General features: G+C 42.2%; 1 protein-coding gene across 1 annotated transcript in view; it reads left to right on the top strand.

Annotated features, from left to right (window-relative positions):
• The window catches only part of CCDC6 (coiled-coil domain containing 6), a 107091-nt gene that overhangs the window by 27182 nt on the left and 64784 nt on the right, over positions 1-15125 (top strand). The gene's annotated exons all lie outside the window — the stretch shown is intronic.

Below are 15125 nucleotides of genomic sequence, written 5' to 3'. Positions count from 1 at the left end.
GATACTTCATCCTTCCCTTTTTTTGAAAACTCTTTTTGAAGCGTAACTTCTTTAATATGCATATATGCTAGATGTACAGCTTGGTGAATTTTCAGAGGTTGAAGACATATAACTTGTACCCAGACCAAGAAATGGAATGTTACTAACACTCTGGACCCTGCTTTGCCCCCAGTGGTCACCAACCCTACAAGAGTAACTCCTGTCCTGAGTTTGAACTCTGTTTAGCTGGACTCGTACAGTATGTACTCCTTAGTGTTTGACTCCTTTCTGTGTGAGATGCATCTGTGTTGTTGATCCTTTTCCTTCTTGAAATTGAATCTCAGGATCTACAGTGTCTAGAAAAACCATTTAAACTCCAGGGCTATAAAGTCTCCTGAGTGTTCAGTGGGTTTTTTCAAAACTTGCAAATTTGGAAAATGTAGTCTATGAGGTGTCCTTACAGCTTGCCTTGCTTTGAACTTGAGAAAAAGCTGTCTGAATTTTCAGTCCTTGGTGTAAAGGATTCTCTGTATTAATAGTGAAATGCATTTCCATATTTTTAAAAGAATGGAGCAAAAATCTTGATGCATTTAGAGTTTCTGCCAGAGACATTTTGTCTTATAGATGTGCTTTTATGCAGTAGCTAGGATTCTGAAAAGTTTGTTAATGAAGTTAAATTTGGTTTTACCAAAATGTAAGCATATGTGGGATCTCAATGGGGAAAGAAACTGAAAATTTGCAAAGTGATATCTGTGCCCTTTAGCCAAAGACCAGCAGGAATACCTGTCAGGGGACAAGTTGAGTACATTACTCACTGCAGTGAGGGAGAGCACTGCCAGGGCAGTAAGAGGGTGTTAGAAAGAACATATTTCTTTGGCTGGGTAATCTTGGGGGGTATCTAGAAAAGCACAGGTTTTCTCTAGATTAGGTGTTTTCAGAAAGCGGGGGCAGTTCTATGATTGGGAATCTCCATGAATCTTACCTATAGAGAGGGCAGATTGGAGTGTTGAAAGCTGTTATTGGTAATAAAAGCTGCAGTCACTCATTTTTTTGAGGGGGGATGTTTGGTATTTTGTGGGTTTCACGAGGATCTTGTTTTCTCTCATTTTGTCATGGTCACAGAGTGACCTTATTTGAAGTGGATGTTCTGTGAGATTGTTTATGCCCTCCAGAATAACATGACCTCGCTGCAAGCGTCCGATGAGTATGTAATAATCTTGAGGTTTAGCTTTGAGTATCACATCAGCTCCTGGATATCAGAGGCTGCTGGGTTTTTTTTTTTTTTTTTCCCCTTAAGGAAAGTTTTTAAATTTTTTGTTTGTTTTTCATAAATCTACACTTTATAATATGGACGCTCTTAAAATAGGATTGACCTTCAGATACTGACTCCTTAAAATACTGAATATGAATTCTCAACAGAAAGTATATTTAGAACATTACCCTGTAGAACCTTGTTTTCAGGCTTCTTAGGTTCTAGGGTTGCCCTGTGTGGACTGGTTTTTAGAGGTTTTAGGTAATCCTTGTGAAGTCACATGGCCCTTTGGCAATTGCTTAATCACACTTGACCCTTCTTTCCTTACCTGTTGAGTGAGGGTAATTATAACAGTGACCCAAATTTCTTAATGGCCCCTTGTGATGTAATAGTTTGATCTTACCATGAGACGGTATCTAGTTTATACAATACCTGCTTCTGAAAAGGATTTGAGGTGGCCAAGATGATGTGTCTTTTTTCTGCTGGGTGTTGCAGCCACATCTTCTTTCCTTTCCCACAAAAAATTTTTCTGCAGGGGGGATTGTCTTCATCTAAGAAAACATCATCAAGGATACTCTGTAGATATTGCAGTGTCTCATTGTGATTGCTTTTTAAAGCAGTGTTTGAGCAGAAGACTTGCACTTTGGTGAGCCCAGCATTCTGGTTATGAAGAGTAAGGGGCTTGGGTTCACATTTTGGGTCACCTTAGACTTCTGATCCTGTCATATGGGCTAGGAATAGGACTTAACTAGCACATGCTTTTCTCATTTTCTTGTCTAACAGAGCATTTAAACTTGTGATTTCTGGCACCTTCTCTTTTGCTACTTGAATGCGTATAAACGTAGCCTTATCTGTGAGCTGCAGCTGTGTGTGAATGCTCATCCGGTTTCATGGAACAGAATGTGAAACTGGCTAGTGAGAATGGTGAGTTTTACCTTGCAACATTCAGCCTGACAATAATCAAGAAAAGGAAGGGAAAAAGATGAGGAGTAGTGTTTGGATTAATTGAATAAGAGCTTCAAACCAATGCAAGTAGGTGAAAAAAAATGATAGGAGCTAGAAAGTAGGTATTTTTGCTGTCAAGTGTAGTACTTTTTGTGCATATTTTGGGGTACTATATAATTTTTGTCTAAATATATGACCATTTATCCCGTTGAAATGCTTTGAAATGGCATCCAAATTCCATAAATACCCAGATTTAGTTATGAACACTCTTTTCTGATTCCTTAATCTCTATAGTCCTGTGTTAATAACTCTATTTTGATTATTACAACTTTATAGTAGGTTTTACTCTGCCATATGGCAAGTTCTGACACATTGTTTTCAATACTGCCTGGCCATTATGGTTTTCCTCCCACATGTCACGTCCCTTAAATCCTGTGGGGATTTTAGGTTGGAGAGAATTTATATCTTATAAATCTCCTGTTTATCCAGTTGTTAAGGTTTGCATTTCTTTATTTTAACCCCCTGGCGAGGCTTTTAAAAATACATCATTTAGCATTTCCAGGCTCAGTGTTTTTTTCATAGATACCCTTATTCTTGCCATTGTGAGCAGGACTTTTTCTATTTGACTTTCTCATATTTAGGAATGATTTTGCTTTGTGTTTTTCATGTGTTCTTGGCCTCTGATTACCAGCCAGTTACCGGTTGGTTTTCTTGCACTTTCTAGGTGGATGATATCTGGAATGAGAGATTCTGTTCTCTCCTTTTCTAGCATCTAATCTCTTACCAGAGAATCAGGTTATACTCACATTCAGATTAACGTGTTTGGCTATTTATACCTGGTAAACAGACAAGAGTACTAATTTAAACAGTGTTGGCTTCTTCGCTCTTACGCTGTGAGTGTTTCTGGGTCCTGGTCAGTCTCTCCTTCCACCAGTTGGCTACAGATCTTTCCTTGTACCTTTCCACTGCTGCATGTTTTGTGGGGCTTTTTTTGTTTTGTTTTTTCAATAGAACAGGGTTCCCTAGACCCACCCTGGCCATATCATAATCAAAGGAAAACTGACTTTATGCCATTTCCCACTTGCATGCTGGCCTTGGAAACTAACCCTAATGTAAGAAGAAGCACCTCGGCTGTATTTCCTTTCTGTTTATTGCATTAGCTAGGACATTCTGTACAACCTTGAATAATATTGATGATTGCAGGCATCCTTTTCTTGTTCCCAACTTTAATGGGAATGCTTCTTGTGCTTTAGCCTTAAATATGTTGTTTGATGAAAGCTTTTGGTAGAAGCTTAGACACAGGATGTTTGCTTTGTTTTGTTTGTTCTCATGAGTGAATGGAGTTTTGTCAAATGTTTTGTATCTGTTGTGATGATATTTAAAAAATCTTCATGTAACGAAATACAATAATACATCATCTAATGTTGAACTAGCCTCTCATTCCTGAGATAAACCCTACTAGTAATTTTTTAATTTTAATACATTACTGTATTCTTATTCATTTTGCTAATATTTTACTTAAGATTTCTGCATCTGTATTACATAAAAGTGGTGTTTAGCTTTCTGTTGTACAGTTTTGGAAGCAGGGTCATTTTTGAGTATATTAGATCCTTTTTAAAAAAATTTTTTTTAAGTAGGCTTAGTTTGTATAACATGGCAGTTACCTTCATCTCAAAAGTGTGGTGGGACTTGCCTATGGAAAACATCTGGGGCTGGTATCCTTTGTAGGTGGGAGAGGCTTTTAAAAAAAAATGTCAGAAGCTTTCCTACTGGGAGAATAGTGGTGGCAAGTAACCTATTTTGTGAGGCAGCTGAGCACGTCACACATCAGTGATGATGCTTTGAAAAAAATGACAGGTATGCATACACATTTGTGTCTCTGAGTCCATGCACGTTGCTCACACACATGCTTGGGATTGTGAGACTGCTCCTTGGGAGTTTTTAGTGACCATTGCGTTTTCAGGATCACAGAATGTTCTTTTAGTATTTTGGTAGGAATACAGAGTATGCAATTATGCCCAAATATCGGTGTTCTTTGCATAATATCATTAAACACAATGCCATGTAGCAGGCATGGAATGGCCAGAGCTTTTGGCTTGGTCTGTTTCACTGTTTCAGCCAGTTTGGTGCCTTATGTAGGTCTTAAAACATCACATTGAGTACAGGGGTTTCTGCACTAACATGATAAATGTGTTCCTGAAAAACTTTGCCTTGTGGAAAATCACTGAAAATATGAAGGCTTGAGGGAGCAGTAGCATTGGGGCAGACCACCCACTTGAGAACTACCCAAACAGTTTTTTGTACCTTGGGAGATAGAGTGTGGACGTGGGGAGTTGTGTTGAGCATGTCAGCAACTTCCAGATGTACTAGCAGTGTTTGAAGCACCTGCTATGTGCCTGGGACTTGGAAACATTCAGTAAAGGTCTTTGCTCCCGAAGTTCACCTGGATAAGAAATCTTTGTACTGTGCTCTTTGACCCTCTGCCTGTTCCTCCTTACTCCTGTTTGTCCATCCCAGGCTTCCTCTGGTTCAGTCACCAAGGAGCTGGTCACAGCTGCCTGTGTTGAGCAGATCTCTGCCAGACTTGAAGTATTTTTTTCTGATGACAAATAACTATTTATTGCAGAAACTATGAAAAACAGGTTCACTCTACCAATTTAGCCAGTGCCATTCCTCAGAACCACTTCAATTGCTTGTACTTCTGGTTCTTTCTAATGCATCTGAGGGTTGGTGTGAATTTTTTAAGCAAAATTGGGGTCATGTTGTGGCTCCCAGCCTGTTCTTTCTTGTTGAACACTGTATCATGACAATCGTCCCTTGTTCTTAATTATGGCAGCATAATTATTCCATTGTTAGGATGAACTACCATTTATCAGTGCCTGTATTTCCTGTTTCTGCTGTAACAGATCACCACATATTACTAAGAGACTTGAAACAGCATAGATATATTATCTTCCTTTTGCCTAGGTTAGAAGTCCATCACAGGTCTCACTGGCCTAAAGTCAAGGTGTGGCAGAGCTGCCTTCCATTCTGGAGGCTGTAGAGAATCTGTTCCCTTGCCTAGTCCAGTGTCTAGAGGTCACCGGTACTTCTTGGCTGTTGGTCCCTTCTTCCATCTTTAAAGCCATTGATGGCAGATGAGTCCTAGGTGATCCCACTCTGCCCGCCTCTCTGCCTCCTCTTAACATTTTAAAGGACCCCTGTGAGGACCTTGAGCCCACCCAGATATCCCAGAACTGCTTATGTTCAGTTAGTTGGTTAGCAACCTGAATTCCATCTCTTTTGTCATGTAAGTAATATAGGCACAGGTTCTTGGATTTAGAGGGCATTTTTCTGCCCATGCTATTCTCCTGTTGTTGATGAATTGTGAATTGGTTGTTTGCATTCATATGGATGACGACTCAGTGAACGCCTCTGCATATTAACCTCTGTATATCTCCGGGTGATCTGTGGAACACCTTTCTGTAAATGGAGTATCTCAAAGCGATTGTTTGAATATGTTTGACAGAAATTATCAAATTACTGAATTTTCCAGTCTTGAGTGGTAGGAGAACAGAAGGCAAGTTTAGGTTTAGAGCCAAAGACAAATTTTCAGAACTGGGAGGAGACCAATTTGTTCCTTTGTTGCATTCCTTCTAGAGTGTAAGGTTCTGTCTCTCATTATAGCTTTACATTCCCTGTGCCTTCTGGCACATGTCATACACATTTATTGGCATATATTTGCTAGATAAATGAGTAAAGGAAATGAGTATATACACTTATCACACACACACATTCATGTACATACACTTTACTGTAACTCTTCTTTTACCTTTTTTCCAGTATTAAATATCAATAGTTCTCTGTCTGAATTAGTAACCATGGTTAATTTTGCAGCATTTTGGATGTTGACAGCTGTTTTGTGTTTAAATGTAATACTGCCTCAATAGCACTGAAATCGGAAACATTTATTTTTGCAAAAAGCATTTAAGATACATTTGGATGCTTTTAACTGTTCTGTCTTCCTAATTTTGAAGGCTAAATACGTGTCCTATGTATTCTGTTTCTGCTTCTTCCTCTCCCCCTTCTAATACAAAAAAGTTTATTACAAAATCTTCACATATTTATATAAATCCCAGTTGCCAGAAACAGTGAGTGAAACCTAGAGTTATTTTGAAATGAGCAGAATAAAATGGCACCTTAAAATACAGTCCCCCAGTCTCTTGTCCATGGAGCCAGATGTGTTTCAGAATTAAGATTGTTTTGGTGGTGACGACAGAGGTGTATTTGTTTCCTAAGGCTGCTGTAACAAAGCACTACCAACTTGGTTGCTTAAAACAACAGAAATTTATTCTCTCACATTCTAGAGGCTGAAAGTCTGAAGCTAAGATTTTGTAGGGCTGTGCTCTATGGAAAGCCTGCAGGAGAGGGGCCTGCCCTGCCTCTGCCAGCTTCTGGAAGCTTCTGGGGGTTCCAGGTGTTCCTTGGCTTCAGGTGTTATGTTTCAGTCTCTGCCTCTGCAGTCACATCCTTGTTCTGTCTGTGTTTTCCCTTCTTATAAGGACGCCAGTCCTATTGGATTAGGGCCCACCCTAATGACCTCCTCTTAATCTGATTTTAACTGCAAAGACCCTATTTCCAAATAAGGTCACATTCACAGGTACTTTGGAGAAAGGACTTCAACACAACTTTGGCGGGGGGGGGGGGGGGGGGGGGGGGGGGGGGGAGGGGGGGGCAGGGAGGGCACAATTCAGCTCATGATGGGGTGGGGTATGGAAAGGCAGTGCTGGACACATGCCACATGTAACGCCTCTGAATGGGTTGGAACAACAGTCCATCAGCAAACACATCGGCAGAACGTGTGTTCCATCACACTGAGTGCGATGATAAAGCCGCACACTGCCTTGTGTCATTTTAAATCAGGCTTTGCCACCAGGCCAATGCAGTTCAGGCTGCTGGGCTTCCTGCCCAATGGTTGCAGCTTTTGGTTTGCAGGCTCTTGTGGATTTTGGAGTTCTGTTTAAAAGATCGAGGACCTATGCTGGGTTTTCACCTTCATTCCTAACAGCAGGTTAGTGAGCTTTCTTAGAAGTTCTGTCTGGGGAAAGTTACTACTTGTGTGCTACTCAAAAGTTACATCTTTGGCCCAACAAAACAGACTTAGACCTGGATATCAAGGAGGTAATGTAGTTTGACCACTGTAACCCTATGTGCAACCGAAATAGAAATTTTATGTTGAACAGTAAACCCTTGCTAGCAGTTAAACTGTCTCTTTCTCCTCCCTCACAGAAAAACAGAACTTTCGTACATCAGCCCACAAATCACAAAGCCAGTCTTCCATTGTAGCCAAAGTATCATGCCTTTCTGCTCTTAAGAGGAGTTGGCCTCCATAGAAAGTCCGTGTGGAAGCCAAACCCCCAAATACATTTGTACCACCAAGCAGATGATGAATGGCGGAGTAAATTGGCTACCACTTTCTCATCTGCAGCTGCATGGGAGGCAGAAAAAGCTTTGTAGCTTTGAAGAATGTCAAAAGCTGTTTGCTTTAAATGCCAATATCTTAACTCCATACTGAAACCCAGCGTTGCAGAATCTGCTGGAAGGAGTGTCCAGCTAGTGTAGTATCCAGATACTGTTCAAGCATGTTCTCTGTAACAGTTCTTACAGTGGAAGTATTGGAAACATCTGGAGCGTCAGGGAGATTGGGCACATCAGCGAGATAGGATATTTCTGATATCAAAAATCATTGGAGGAAATTGAATTATAGACAATACTTAGGATATAGTAAGTGGGGTAGAGGGATACAGTGTGCCTATAATATGAACCAGTTTTCTCAAATGTATAGGCCGACTCTGGAAGGCATAGATAACAGTGTTAGCAATGTTTTGCCTAATAGACTACTTATTTTCCTGGGAGTCTTCTACTCTTTTGTAATGTTTCTTTTTTCACCCCCACTCCCCACCCCCTAGCCTTTCTCTCCCCTAAGTCCCTTGACCCAGGGGCCTTTTACTTTTGGGGGGAGAATTGTATCCCCTTATATTTAATCAGAGTCCTGTGCCTTTCTGCTGCTAGTTGTCCACTGAGTTTGGAGGATCCTTTGTTGCTATACAAAGCATGTAAGACCCCACTGCCTCTGGAGGCAGGAGGAGGAGGATGTAGGAAGAGCACTGAATGGGGCATAGCGATATTTGGGTTCTCTTTCCCACTTCCCATGGACTAGCCTCAGTGTCCTCTGATGACAAAAGGTTTTCCCTAGAGTTCTGGATAACGTAGCTGATTTTTGTGTCATCGTAAGGGACTTTGGATTATCTCACATTGTATAGAGAAAGAAATGTGGGCTTAGGGCAGAGGGAAGCTTGCCAAGGAGTTCACAGCATAACCAGGACCAGAGCCCCAGCCTCCTGAGTGCTAGCGCACTGGTTTTCTGGCTCACCAGCTGGCCTGGTCAGAAGCCTTGGGCCCCACACCCCAGAGCTGCCCTGTTGTGTCGAGAGGGGGGCCTGGCATTGGGCATTTACCTTTTTAACTTTTTTTTAAAAAATGAATATTAGGTGATGCTAATGTAATCTTGATTGTGGGTTTGTAGGCAAGGCAGTCCTCAGGGGAGTGTGCGTGTTGTGTGTGTGTGTGCGCGCACGCGCGTCTACACACACAGATGCAAAGCGAATATTCATATTTACAAAACTTAGTATGCACAAGGCAGTGTTCTCAACATCGTGGATGTTTTGTGACAAATTAGCCCTTAACTTCAGAGGCACTATTAACATTTCTTGGGTGCAGTTCTATTAATTTTTAAAATATTTACAGGGATTTATATGCATGATCCTTATATACATTTATACAATATAATAAACGTAATTTTAATTTATTACTAGATGAATGCATTTATCCTTATTAATAAAACTTTACTAATGGGATTGTAATACACATACTCTTCTTGCCTTTTGCAATTTTAATTTACTGTATCTTGGGGGAGCTTTTAATTTCTAAACTTATTTCTGCCTTTCTTATACTGATGAATTTTCATCTCAGGAATTGTACTAGGACAGAAGCTAAACTGCTGAAAGGGAGACCCAAAATATGGTGGCTCTGAGTCTTTCACTATCTCTCACCAGTTCCAGGCTCTGTGATGTTCGCTGGCCTAGGATCTTGCATCTCACAGCTATACCATCTTGTTGTGGGGTTAGCTGCCTCTATGCTTCATAATTGCCAGCTGTCAGTCAGGAGGAACATGGGTGACGATGCTTCCTTTTTTTTTTTAAGATTTTATTTTAAAAATTTATTTATTTTTAAAGATTTTATTTATTCATGAGAGACACATACACAGAGGGGGTGGGCAGAGACACAGTCAGAGGGAGAAGCATGCTCCATGTAGGGAACCTAATGCGGGACTCGATCCCGGGATTCTGGGATCATGCCCTGGGCTGAAGGCAAGCGCTAAACCGCTGAGCCACCCAGGGATCCCTTATTTATTTATTTGACAGAAGAGCACAAGCAGGGGGAGCAGCAGCCAGAGGTAGAGGGAGAGGCAGGCTCCCTGCTGAGCAGGAACCCCGATGTGGGGCTCTGTCCCAGGACCCCTGGGATCATGACCTGAGCTGAAGGCAGACACTTAACCAACTGAACCACCCAGGCACCCCTGATGCTTCCTTTTAAAAGATGTGACTCCACAGAGTCTCACACTGCTTCTTTCTTCTGTTCACCTCCTCTAGACCAGATACTGATCTCAAGGGTCACCTCGCTGGCAAGGAGGTAGGGAAATGCAGTCCAACTGGGTGGTCATGAGTCCAGATAGAGCATGAGGGGATCCTGTTGTGGACAGGAGAAGGAGAAAGAAGGTTCAGGCTAGAGCTGAGTCACTTTCCTTGGCTACTTGTGAGCATTTTGTGGCATTGGTGATAGGAAGAAAGAATGGAAGTCAGAGCTACCAAGTATAGATAGGGCTGTGTTGTGATATTGCTGGCATCCGTGGAAGCTGACATAGGGTGGGAGAGGCTGTGGTGGATCTGGAAGTCCTGGACTAGCTGTGCCAAGGACAGTGACAGAACTTTACTCATTTTTCTGTCACAAGAACCTGACACAGTGCTTTGACCATCAGCTAACCAGCAGAAGAGCAAAGTGGGAAAGGCTCAGAGATTAAGGGAAGGCTTTCCTTGCCTCTCAGAGAGTGCCTGTGTGTCTAGCTAGTATTTGAGTTCTTGCCATATGCCAGGCACGGTTCTAGACTCCGAAGCCGCAACAGCCACCAGCAGATCTGCTCTACTTCCTAAATCCACGTGCTGGTGAGGAATGATAGGGAGACAGAGAAGTAAAAACAACCCCACAGAAACATTCGAGGGGGAATGTGTCCTCTGATGGAAGGGAAGCCATGGGATGGATGACTGAGGGCTGCCTGTAGACTTGGTGGCAGGACCCAGGTAGCCAGACTGCCATGCAGTGGAAGGTCTAGCTAGTGCCCAGGTCCCACACAGGAATTATGTGTTTGGCATGTGTGGGGGTAGATGTGCTGGTGTAGCTGGCATGCCATGAGCACGGCGGAAAGAGGCAGAGGCAGGCAGAGACTCCATCATGAAGGGTTGGTAGATAGCAGGAAGGAGTCAGCATTTCTGAGTATCTAAGGCACTGGAGGGCTTGATGTAGGACAGTGAAGTGGTTAGTTTTCTGCCTCTAAAGTCACTTTTGGATGCAGAAGGGAGCATCTCATAGATTGTATGAGAGCAAGAGGGGAAAAATCAGGGCTGTCTGGGTAGTGGTTGTCAGCTGGATATAAAATGTTGGTGGCTAGAACAGAGGCAAGGAGAAGAATTGAAAGAAACATTCTAGATCTATTTCAGTTAAAGACAAGGTGTTCCAATGGCTCGAATGGGCACAAGGCTGCAAGGCAAAGAAAAACAAAGGTTTACTCAAGATGTGTTTGATGTTGGTTATGTTTGAGGCTCCTTCATGATCTCCAGTTGAAGCTGGTGAGTAGGTAGTTGGTTAAGAACCTGGAGATCTAGGGAGATTTTTCTGGCTTAGTAGTCTCATGGCCTCTTAGGGTGCCACTTAAATTCAGACTTTGGGTTATACCTTATACCCCTACACTGAAATCATTAGGATGTGATGGGTGTGAAGTGTGCTCCTTTCTTTGGCTCTCATGGTTTTTGAAAGCTAGATGAAAGGGCATTCTTGCTGGATACAGGGTGAGTCAAGGGTCACCAAGACCACCCCCTGGAGACCTCACATCATCCATATGTGGTGATGATCATGGCTGAGATTTATTATAGCCAGAGGCTACAAAGCAAAATCAACACAGAGCAAAGGTACCCAGCACGAAGTCTGGAGGGAGCATGAGCTTATAAGAGTTCTCTTACACTAGTCCTACAGGATGTACTTTCTTCCCCCTGGCAACAGGTTGTGATGACAACACATGTGAAATGTTGTCCATCAGGGAAGCTCAGTAGAGAGCACCCATGGTTTCACTGGGACTGACCACGAAGCCACCCTCTGCTTAGCATGTACCAAAATCCTAGACTCCCAAAGGAGAACATTTTGTTTGTAAAGTTTTGACGCAATGAGCCCCTTTAATCAGGGTGGTGGGAACCTTTCCCATATTCAGATTCCCAGTCAAGGACTAAGCTTTGTAAGCAGCCTTTCAAAGAAAGTGGTTAGGCCTACTATACGTTAGCTCTTTTACACACAAGAGAATGTAACTTCCTTATCCTGCAGTTTCCTGATGGACTTGAATCCAAATCTTGACTGGCTTGCTTGTGTCAGACCTGCTCTCATGGTTTCTTTGAACTTTCTCCCCTCAACCTGACAGATACACCTTTATTCACTCTGCAAGAGCAGGAGAGAAGAGCATGTGGAGTAAAGCTGATTTGCCAGAGTGTGCTGTCAGGATGCCTGGGAACAACAGTGTCGCACACCATCAGGAAATAGGTGGTCTCCCATTTGGAGCAGTGGTAGTAGTGATAGCAAAAAAGTGGCTCTTGTGCAGTTCTTAAAGATTACCTGTCAGTCATCCAACAGTTAGTTACTTTGTTCGGGAAAAGAAATTATAGGGTATCCCCTCTGGCAGATGAGCTGCTTTGCCATGCTCAGGCACTGTGCCACAGTACCTGGTAGCTTTAAGGTGAGCTAGTGGATTTGGCTTCTTTCTGGAGCATCATGCTACATCCCTCACACTAGGGGAAGACCTTGTTATTTGGAATGGTGGAGTAGGCCATAAAAGGACTTAGGAACTTTGGAGCTAGTCCAGAGCTTAGGTTTGAATTGCAGCCCTGATACTTAGTAGCTTGGGTCCTTGGGCAAGTTGCTTGACCTCTCTCAGCTCTTTTTTTTTTTTTTTTAAAGATTTTATTCATTTATTCATGAGAGACACACAGAGAGAGGCAGAGACACAGGCAGAGGGAGAAGCAGGCTCCATGCAGGGAGCCCGACATGGGACTCCATCCCAGGTCTCCAGGATCACACCCTGGGCTGAAGGCAGCGCTAAACCCTTGAGCCACCTGGGCTGCCCTCAGCTCTTTTTTTTATGTGTGGCTGAAATGTGTGAAGCCCATATATTGATCAAATGAGATGTGTGGAAGGAGCCTCCTACTGTGCCAGAAATAAAATCAATACTTTTATCATATAGTTTGGAAATAGAGTCCGTAGAGTTAATGATTCTTTTATAAAAACACACATATGTATATTTGTATATACTATAACAGTTGTATATTTGTTTATGTTTATATTATTCAGCAGTTGTTTGAGTGCTTGTGTGCTGGGCCATTTCTTCTGTTACTGTGGTGGATAAAATACTTACCTTTTTCTTCTGTGCCACTTAATCTCCTTTTAAATCCCTTGATTCTTCAGGCTGTTTTATGCAGCCAAGATCACTCCAAGGCTAACAGCTAGGTGTACAGATTAATGATGTTACTTTCCTTTAATTGCTAGGAGGATTATATACCCCTTCAGGGCAGGAGCAATGTCAGTGATATTCACTGCCATATCCGCATAGTGCTTGCCATGTAGGAGGTTCTCTGTCATATGTATTAAGTTACATTTAAAAGATCTAATCACTGTAGTTGCTGCTTCTACTTGTCAGCTCTTCTGGTTGGGAACTTATTGAGGGGGAAGCCTAGTATTGACAAGGGATGCCTCCTGGGTGTAGTGCTGAGATGCACCCCTGCCCACGTCAGAAATAGTGGGGACATGGTTAATAATGCAGGGTTCCTGGTTAGGGAAGTTATGAGTTAGGCACATTGTGAATGGTGCCTGACCAGCATTCAATCTGGAATAATAATTGTTTGTCGTCAACTCTTCCTCTAGGGTGAAAATGACCAGTGAGATTATTAAATATTTCCTCGAGTTTTGGTTTTGTCATTCCTAATTTTCTTCATGATGCTTCTGTCATCAAAGTACCTTTTGGGGAGGAGGATTCATGTCTTTTCTGTCTGGCCTGCCTTCCTGTTTCACTGGGGTCACTGTACCACAGCTCCCCCTATTGATCATTTGGAGTAGTCCATGCTTGCTGGATTCCTTTGCTCTGCACAGTAGGCAACGGAGTAGTAATGCTCATTTTCCAATCTTGTCGAGCTGTAGAGATTTCATATTCCTGTTTTCCTGATCTCAGTTAGTGTCCCAGCACCAAGTCTGGAAACTTCAAGGTGTTTGGGGATAGGTAAGGCATTAGTGGTTTTCTTGTGAAAAAATGGTAGAGGCCTCAGTTTTTTGGTTTTTTTTTTTTAGATTTTATTTATTTATTCATGAGAGACACACAGAGACGCAGAGACACAGGCAGAGGGAGAAGCAGGCTCCATGCAGGGAGCCCAACGCGGGACTCAATCCCAGGTCTCCAAGATCAGGCCGGGAAAGAAGGCGGCGCTAAACCACTGAGCCACCTGGGCTGCCCAGTTTTTTTTTTTTTTTTTTTAAGGCATTTTTAAAAAGTAATCACTGTACCCAGCGTGGGGCTTGAATTTATAACCCCGAGATTGAGAGTCACATGCCTTACTGACAGAGCCAGCCAGGCGCCCCTAGAGGCTTCTGTTTTAAGAGCTCATCTTCCAAGAGCAATGGATATTTAACTTTCCCCATGGCTTCTGAGCTGAGATGTACCCTGGAGGTAGTAATATCATCAAGGTGAAGAAGATGATGCATTTAAGTTAATGAGTGATGAGAATCACAAACACAGAACACTGATGTGCTCATTTCTCTCTTTATGTCTTTAGTCTATCCAGTTTATGACAGTTCTTACAGATGTGTGTGCCTTGAGACTCTTAGGCACAGTTGTTGTCTGATCTCTTTTTATATATTGCATATAGATCCGAGGAGGTTACCTTTCATGATATCGCAGGACCAATGCCTGTGTTTATAGTTGGGAAACATTGTTATTTCCACTGTGAGACTCTACATCTAGTGCTGTCAATAGGTGAGGAAATGAGTTTTAGTGGTAGGAATTGCTCATCGTATGATCCAAAAAAAAAAAAAAAAAGAAAAAAGCTTCTGACCATAGTTAATAGGTTCATTTTCATTAACAATGCAGGTGGTCTTCCTCCTCACACTGACCTAAAGTATTAATCAAATTCTAGAGTTGTTCCTCTCTCATGCTCATCATTTACAGAGATTTTAGGAAATGTGTGTCTTCACAAGAAGGGAAGAAACTTTGAAAAAGAGAAGTATCCTGATTGAGTAGCATTTTACTGCTTCTCTCATTAAGAAATGAAAACTTTTTCCTACTCCCTTGATCTTGGATCATACAAGCTCAACTGAACTTCCAGCTGAATGAAGCAGTATGAGGGAGCTCAGTGAAACTAGCCGAGGGAATGCCTGTAGAATGAGGTCAAATAGTTCATTGTTATTTATGGACATTACATTTTGGGGTGGTTTGTTACATAGTGATAGATAACCAATAGAATGAAGACACTCAGCCAGGGATCCTATTATGCCCTCCTGTCCTCATAAATCATCAGGCTTGGGAAAATAGTCTTTCACATTTTAGTAT

This window comes from Vulpes vulpes, chromosome 4 (genome assembly GCF_048418805.1).
Source record: "Vulpes vulpes isolate BD-2025 chromosome 4, VulVul3, whole genome shotgun sequence".
NCBI lineage: Eukaryota > Metazoa > Chordata > Mammalia > Carnivora > Canidae > Vulpes > Vulpes vulpes.
The sequence above is the reverse complement of the archived record's forward strand: the minus strand, read 5'-3'. Positions and strand labels throughout refer to the sequence as shown.